This window comes from Meleagris gallopavo, unplaced genomic scaffold, assembly GCF_000146605.3.
Source record: "Meleagris gallopavo isolate NT-WF06-2002-E0010 breed Aviagen turkey brand Nicholas breeding stock unplaced genomic scaffold, Turkey_5.1 ChrUn_random_7180001958042, whole genome shotgun sequence".
Taxonomy (NCBI): domain Eukaryota; kingdom Metazoa; phylum Chordata; class Aves; order Galliformes; family Phasianidae; genus Meleagris; species Meleagris gallopavo.
The window spans coordinates 1-8,187 of NW_011217796.1; the positions used below are offsets into that span (position 1 = coordinate 1).

At 39.7% G+C, this 8,187-nt stretch overlaps 1 long non-coding RNA gene across 5 annotated transcripts in view; it reads right to left on the reverse strand.

The window, feature by feature from the left end:
* Positions 1-7: 7 nt before the first annotated feature.
* The window catches only part of LOC104917253, a 10,676-nt gene continuing 2,496 nt past the window's right edge, over positions 8-8,187 (reverse strand). For 3 of the 5 annotated variants that reach the window (XR_004162535.1, XR_004162537.1, XR_004162538.1), the window contains 3 exons: positions 4,715-4,843; positions 4,013-4,125; positions 8-3,887 (listed from right to left, as the gene is read on the reverse strand). This is a non-coding gene — a long non-coding RNA (uncharacterized LOC104917253). Of the gene's footprint in view, positions 3,888-4,012; positions 4,293-4,714; positions 4,844-8,187 lie in introns of all 5 variants that reach the window. The other 2 variants (XR_004162536.1, XR_796798.3) reach the window with 2 other exon arrangements.

Sequence of the window (8,187 nt, forward strand, 5' to 3'; positions counted from 1 at the left end):
ACAAGCACAAGCAGCAGCGGGGAGCTCTGAGCAGACAGTGTGGCCTCAGGAATGCCGTGCTAGTAACTTCACAGGGACCCTCTGGGAGCACGTAAATGTTCCTTCGGGACAGCCTGAACTTCACCTTAATGACCGCCTGCCCCACCTCAGCAGCTCAGTTTAACATGTGCAGGTAACTAAGAGGTACTCACTGGGTTTCACAGACAGTCTGCTGCCGTGCCCAAAGGTGAGCTTGCCAGCAAAACCTGAGCCTCCATATTGCCACAGTCACAGCCTGCTTTACAGAAACCTCTCAGCTCAGAGAGAAGGAACACTGTCACCCTCAGAGGAGGCTGACATTTGTAAGCTGTGATGGAGCATGAACTATATGATACAGGACAAAGATGACCATTGATGAGTCATCTCCAATATCCCCTCTCACACACCGGCCCTGAAAAGGATTGACAGGAAAATCTCAGCCTTAAGTTAATACTGAAAAAATGTGTCTTTTTTTTAAGATGCACTAGTTTGGTGCTTCTCCCAAAGGTGACTTTCCAGGTAGATCCAGCTTTCCCATGCTTGTAAACACCTATGCAAAAAATTTGCCAGGAAAACTTGGGGGAGACAAGTCTGACCATTTAGAAGCCTGAACACACTGTTAGATACAGCTTTAACGGAGTGGAATTTCCAGCAGTTATTTTGAACAACATAGCAGCTTTCAGTGCTTCTCTCACTGGGAAATCTGGATATACTCCTTCACTCTTGGTCTCAGAAGATAAGCAACATAAAGAAAGAGTCACAAAGAAAGAAGCCATGATAAACCAAACGGAAGGAAAATCCCAGGGAAAAGGATTGACACCCTATTTTTTCTTGTTTATTCAGTGGGCAGTAAGTCAGGTGAGGGATCCAAAATAGACCTAAGTCTCAGAAGGCAGTTTCACCTAACAGAACTTGATTATGAACCCTCATCTCAAACAGATCTTCCTCTAGGGTTCGCTCTGACCAACACGATATTTCCACAACACAGAGGTAATTCATGTATTTTAGCAGAACAGTAGTAACTCTGATTAGTTGCAATCACAGCAAGGGGACAGAGAAGTTACAGGTGAATTATTTAGAATGTGCACTTCTTCCCTGTGCCCTCTTCCCTTTTCATTTTATAGAAGTCCTTCCCTCTGTATTTTAAGGAGAACGTACTGCAAACAAACAAAAACAGCAAACTAAGGACTCTGTTTTCAGGTGATTGTACTTGTGAAAAGGTACCTACTGTGCTTCACCAGCAGCCTAGTTCCTCTTCCAAAGCTGAGTCTGTTTGCATTTCCTGAATATACGCAGTCAGAATCTCCTTTACAAAAAAAAAAGGTCTTGTGTCTGGGGACTGGAGTCGTCAAAATAGAATAGTAGAATCAGTTAGGTTGGAAAAGATCAAGCCCAACCACCAACCTACCACTACTAAATTCACCACTAAATGTCATATCCATATGTTTCTTCGTACTTTCGGAGTGCTAAGTACAGACTTCACCACTTCTCTTGGTAGGCCTTGAACTAAAAGTTCCAGCACACATTCATTCCCGCCCTAAAAGTAGAGGATGTGGAAAAAGGTCCCCTTACCAGGATCATGATGTAGTACCATTTCCAAGCACCACATTTGCCAGCTGTTCTCAAAATCATTTGTTCAGATCATGCACTTACTCGCTTTAACACTGAGCCTTGTTCCTCCGCCAAACTTCAGCTCATTGTAGCTGCCTCCTGCAGTCACACACCATTTAACTCCTTTGAAAATACCTTTCCTGTTCTGCAGCTGTGCATTAAGCAGGGAAACAGCTTATCTGTGATGAGTTCTGGACAGGAATGGACCACGTTGACCCCCATCTCAGACTTATTCAACCCAGCAAAGAATTCTCATGAAAAATATTTCCATCTGCAAGACACTTGGACAAAAAATTTTATCACACTCCTAACTACAAGGCTTCATTCTTAATTCCTAATTAAGGGTTCAGGTCTTAAATGAAGATTAGAACATAAATGGAAAAGCAAAAAGAGAACTTTCCTTTACAGACAAGTAATTAACCGTGTTTTTATTGAATTAGCATGAAGGATTACATGTCTCAGCTCTTCATATGCATTAATTCTGCGGTCTCATAGACATGTAAGAGGATGATTTTTACTGTAAGGTTTTTAGCAGTGCAGTAATGAAGATGTCATGAACTCAATCTCACATATTTCTCCTTTTACCACCACCTCAAGACAGAAACCATTCACTGCATTTGAAATGGGATTGGATTCAGGTCAACCTATAACTGAAATCACGTGAATCACACAATGCGGTAGTGCTCATTTACTATGAACAATTTGTTTTTTCCCAACACTTCTTAGATTTCACTTTCTCATTACCAATGTCCCTCTCCCCAACTTACAGAAGCACACACCATTTTCCTCCATTTTGGAACAGCAAAATGCTTGCCACTGATTTCCGCAGACTAATTAACTACTTCCTCAATTACTAAGATAAGACAAAATCTATCAAGAATGCTGTTTTGATCTCAAATCAGGAGTTAGGATTTATTGCAACTATTTAGCTGGACCCCTGCACAACAGAAGAAAGAAAATAGTGAATAAGATTCCTACAGGACCTGAGATTCTTAATATAGAAACAAAATGACACTCTACAGGCTAGCATTACCTACCAATGACTTGAACTAGGTACATGTCCAGAAGAATTTTGAAAAACACTGGACATTTTTTACTGCAATTCAGAGCAAGTGAGCTGTCCCTTCAAACATTAGTTTAATATCCTTTGTTAAATCTCATCACCTGAGCATACTCAATCCTGGCACTCTTTCTTAGACCAATTTGCAGAAGAATACATTAGGAATTGTTTTTACTGGGAAAACACACTCACATTGAATAAACTCCTTGATGACACTGACTGTGTCATGATTTACTTTTAGCTTTCAGCTGCTCTCCCACTGCACTTTATCTTCACAGCCAGACAGATCTATAAATCTTAAAGACTATGACAAGAAGCAGGTAAAAGCAATCAAGAAAGTGCTGTTAATTAGACCACATTTATTGGCTTCACTTTGCCCAAATACATCTGTTCTTCTTCCTGAAGTTTCACTGCCCAAAAATCTCGTAAAAAGTCAGCTCTGAAGTCTGAACTTAAGAATTTCTTGGCTAAAAACCTCTCTGTCATACCAGGACCTGACTGTAAGGCAGGAGTTTTGACTTTTGGAAGATAAAATAGAAAAAATATATAGCTGTATATAGAAAAATAATATTTTAAATGTCATCTGGATTGTTTTTCTTCCTTTGCCTCTCAAATATTTTCTTTGAATTAAAGTCACAAATTGCAAATTCCTGTTCTCTTCTTAAATGATTGTTCTGACTTCTTTCTGGTAAGTGAGCATAAAGTTCAATTTATTCTACAGATTTCAGGTATATTTGCCTGTTATGTCTCTGCTTCTCCACAGAAGCTTGAATGACCATTTAGTCACAAAGATTCAATAGACAATGAAATCAGTCATCTTTGCAGAACAAGATTTTAAGTATCTATGTATCTGTGATGAAAAGAGTAGTCAATTAAGTTTGCTAATTACTTTTCTACTTGATATTACATGGGCAATACAACAGCTGTGACAGGCCTTGCTGAAGTATCAGAATACACAGAAAATTTGTAGTACTTGTGTCACAGTCCCTGAAAAAGTGCCTTCTCTTTATCCAGTATACAGCTTGTAAATAAAAGTGTGTCACTGGAGGGCTTAGACACAGTCTCCTTTCTAAGGTACCTCACTGTAATTTAAAGGGGAGAAGAGAATTCAACAGAAAGCTGATACTAACCTATCTGATTTGTATTGCTGCACACTTTCAGGATGGATCTGCACTCACTGGAGAGGCATGTGGACGCACTGAAAGAAGGCAGCTATGGTCAGGGCACAAGAACATTTCTGCATATCCAGCTCCACTGAAGACAAGTGGCTGGAACTGGGAACATGCTGAAGCCGTATGATTTCAGATCACTCTTTTTACTCACTTGGAAGCACAAACAGGTGAGTTCCTCCACCAAAAGTCATCCTCCCAAGGCTCCCAGCAGCTCACTGTGACAAGGCGCTTTACATAAACTGCAGATTCTGAGTCACTGCTGAACTGCAGAGTTAAATGCTGTCATTCCAAAATCCTTAGAACCAGTATGTCCTTCTGTGCTGATCACTGTATGCTCAAAAGTTTGCTTTAGTAGGTTAAAAGCATGCTGAACTAAACCTTATCACAAACAGCATAATACTTTTCTACCCATGTCAGTGAATGTTTGAGGCCTGTAAAAACAAAAAAGTTTCTTCCAGTTGAGAGATTTCGGATCAAATATGGATATATAATGAGGACTTCATTTAGCAAACAATGTTTCCATGCAGACATTATTATGCCAGCATGTTAATTTTAAAGAGGAAAAAAAAATCTCTTAATTTTTCCTTACTCGTCACCCTTCTAAGACAGGACATTTAGAAAGTTGGAATATGAAAAAGTAATACTGAGAAGTTTTTCAGTCTTAAGGGTACTACACAGGACAGTCACTAGATTCCTAAACACAAGATTTGCAAACAGATTTAATGCCTAGAAACAATCAAGCAAAAAATTGAAGTGAAATGTGTAAAGCTGCTTTGACATAGCAAGCTGAACCTTGGAAACTGAAGCTGGATTGTAAAAGCTGATGTATGAAATTCTTTTCTTCTTCACTTACTTGGTGTTATGAAAAGATTTGTTCCTCAGCCAAAGGTTACAGCCTCGAGTTTCCTGTATTCGCACAGCCAACAAGTGCTTTACAAAAACCATCCAGAGAAATACGTGTGCCTTTTTAACTCCTGCTCTCCTAGAAGAAAACTTAATTAAATTCAGTTGAGAATATTAACTGATGATGTCTATAGTTTATACTGAATTTGTCATGTGGCTAAGCTAAGGAGATGACCCTCAACAAGCTATTTATAAATTCTTTAGATATAAAAGGCAGTAATACCTATAGATGTCTGCCTTCCTTTTATTTCCACTAAGTTGGAAACTAAGTGATTTCATCAAGGAAAAATTATTGCTCCATTGCTTTCAAACCTCTACAAGGCATTTCTTCACTAGGAAAAAATACTTGATTTACCCTCAGTTTCTTTGCTTTCCCAAAGATGAACGTAGTGTTACTTTTCTTCATAGTAGCCTGCATGGTGCTGCATTTGGGATTTCTGATGAAAACCAATGTTATAACCATTGCTGGGTAGTGTTGACACCAAGTCAAGATCTTTTCAGCTTCTCAGACTGCCCTGCATGCAGGGAGGCTGGGAGTGCACAAGGAGCTGGGAGGGGGCACGTCCAGGATGGCTGACCCAAACTGACCAAGGGACATTCCATGCCCTGAGCACTGAGCTGCTGGGGATAAGCTGAATCTGGTTTTCGCCAGATTTATGGAATTCACATCCACAGAGCTTTACAAGATCCTGTCCACAGCAAGTTTTTGACCCAAGACAGGATTTCTCCAATTCATAATTTCCATTTCATTGCAAAACTAGTAGAAATCTTTGTTTGGAAGTGGTTTATTGCATTGTTTTGTCTCTCCTGCCCCCCTAGCCTTCACGTGATGCAAAGAAACTGAGACTCTGGACTACGTGTTCAACGATATTACTGTCTTGTGACAGACCAGGTATAAATCCTGCACATTAAGTTCAGCACTGATGTCTGAGTGCCTTTCCACAGTTAGTGGAAATACACAGGCATTTCTGAAGCCTTATATATGATTCTCAAGCCTTTTATATGAATTCTCATCATATAAAAGCAAACAAACAAAATCTCTCTTTTGGAAAAAGTCAAACAAAGAAAAAAACGTATAAATCCATTGATGGAAATAGAAGTAAAAAATCACTTTTGGTTAGAAGGCTTGACCGTAGATGTTTAGTGTTAGAGACTAAACCTGGACTTTCAAGACAAACAATAACACTCACTTATTCTTCTTGAAGATTTCTTCATGAAGTTACCATTAGATCCCTAAATGCCAAAGCTGCTCTCAGCTTCACCAAGCTCTGCTTTTGAGAATTTTTTTTTTTTTAATTTACTTGGATGAACAGACAGGCTTATCCACTTGCCCTATGTCACCATTTCATTAGCATATATGACGTTACTGTGCGACAAAGAGTTTTAGCAAACATTCTGACAGTAGCTGTTAACGGACAGAAGAGTTTTTTGGCTTTGATGTGTACACATACATCTCCAGAGGGTTTCTTCTCAAATGTCCTAAATAAAAACCCCTCATGACTACTTTGCTGCCTTTCCTCTATGTCATATGCTGTGGGATCCTCTCTCACCAGCCCAGCTCATATCTATCACAGAACATAAAGTAGTCTATCGTTCTGCAGTAATTACTCAGTCTCCCACAGTAGCTGTTAACTGTGCGGTGAAGGTGGGTAAGCAAAAGCAGGACAGAGGAAGGTTTTCTATAGCACCTTCTGCATCCAGCTCAGTCAGTGCATATCCCATCATATCCCAACCTGCTACACTGAGACAGCTCGCACTGAAACTCCTCATCCAACACGGCCTAAACCCAGCAATGAAACAATGATATTTCTTCACTTGGGTCCTTTCCTTCAGATTCCCCCAACTCCTCTGACCAAAATGACCAAAAGGGTTTGTTCCTATTTTAGATACGAATTTGCCTTTGTTCTGTCATTCTCATATTTTAGGGAATAGAGGATGGGGGAGTGGGGAAACACTTTTATTAACTTCCTTTGTAGCTGAAATTAAAGATAGACACTCTACAAAGCAAATCAGTTTTGCCGCCTCTGTTTTCAATTCAGTAGATGAAAAAGAGCTTCCTAGAAACAGGCATTGCATCCCCAAAATTCAGTATTATTCTCTTCTTGCTCATACATGACTAGCTACACATAAGTAAGCCTAAAAACTGAAGTGCTAGCATTACAGTGAATTATATTCTGACAGTTTTTTATTCCAGTAGTTTCTTTCTTCTTCCAGAATATTCACTTGGGTTTAGCTTCAGAAGTGTTTCTGTCTCAAAGTTAATCACAGTCACTTACAGCTTTTCCATTACAATGAACCACCTCAAAATCACTCAGATCTTACATTTGAAAACTTATATCATCCAGTTCCAGACAGACTCATACTGCTGTCAAGAAGATCAGATTTTTCTGTGCTGTTCAGATTTATAGAAATACGAGCTTCAAATTTACTGAATTCTCACAACTTAAGCAAAGAGATTCACTTGTTCTGGTTTTGGTGTAAGAGATGTTCTCTTCTTTAAGGCAAATTCCAAATATTACTTCCAGTATCTGGTCCTTTGATGGACTCTCCTCACTAGATCTGTGTCTGTTGTACTGAGGAGACCAGAACTGGACTCAGTATTCCAAGTTTGTCCTCAGCAGTGCTGAGTAGAGTGGAAGGAACACCTGTCTTGACCTACTAACAAGACTGCCTAATGCAGCCAAGAATACTGTCAGACTTCTAGTGGCAAGGGCACATCATTAACTCCTATTCTTTGTGTCCACCAGGATCCCCTGGTTCTCCTGTTCCAGGCTGAGTGGCCCACAGCACGTCCTGGTGCCTGAGGAAGTTTCTCCCCAGATACAGGGCTATGCACGTCTCCTTGTTGAACTTTGTGAGGTTCCTATCAGCCCATTTCTCCATTTGTTGAGGTCCTGCTGAATGACACCACGACTCTTGCCATTTCCCCTGTTTTTTCTCACCAGGAAACTCAGTATCCTTAACGAAGATTTTAGGCAGTACCTAGGGCTGACCCCTTGGGTACAGCAATAGTTGCTGGCCTCCAGCTGAACTTCATGACCCTTGTCACCACACTCCAGGCCAAGTTGCTCAGCTGGTTTTCAACCTATACCACTGTCTACTCATCCATCCCATACATCAATAGCTTGTTTATGAAGTTTTTAGGGGACACAAGCACTGAAATCCTTCCTGACATCAAGGTAGACAAAATCCACTGCTCTGTCTTAAATTAAGGAGGCTTAACCTATATTTAAGAGGAAAAAAAATAAAAACAGGAAAAAAAAATCAGAAATTCTTACACTGAGTGGGGTCTATGTCAGTTATACACCCTGACAAAAATTAAGTTGATATTTGCCACAAATGTTTTTAGATACAATAGAAAGTTTTGCAAAGACTCATTGGGGTTTAAAAACAAAAATAATAAAAAAAAAGATGAAGAAAGAA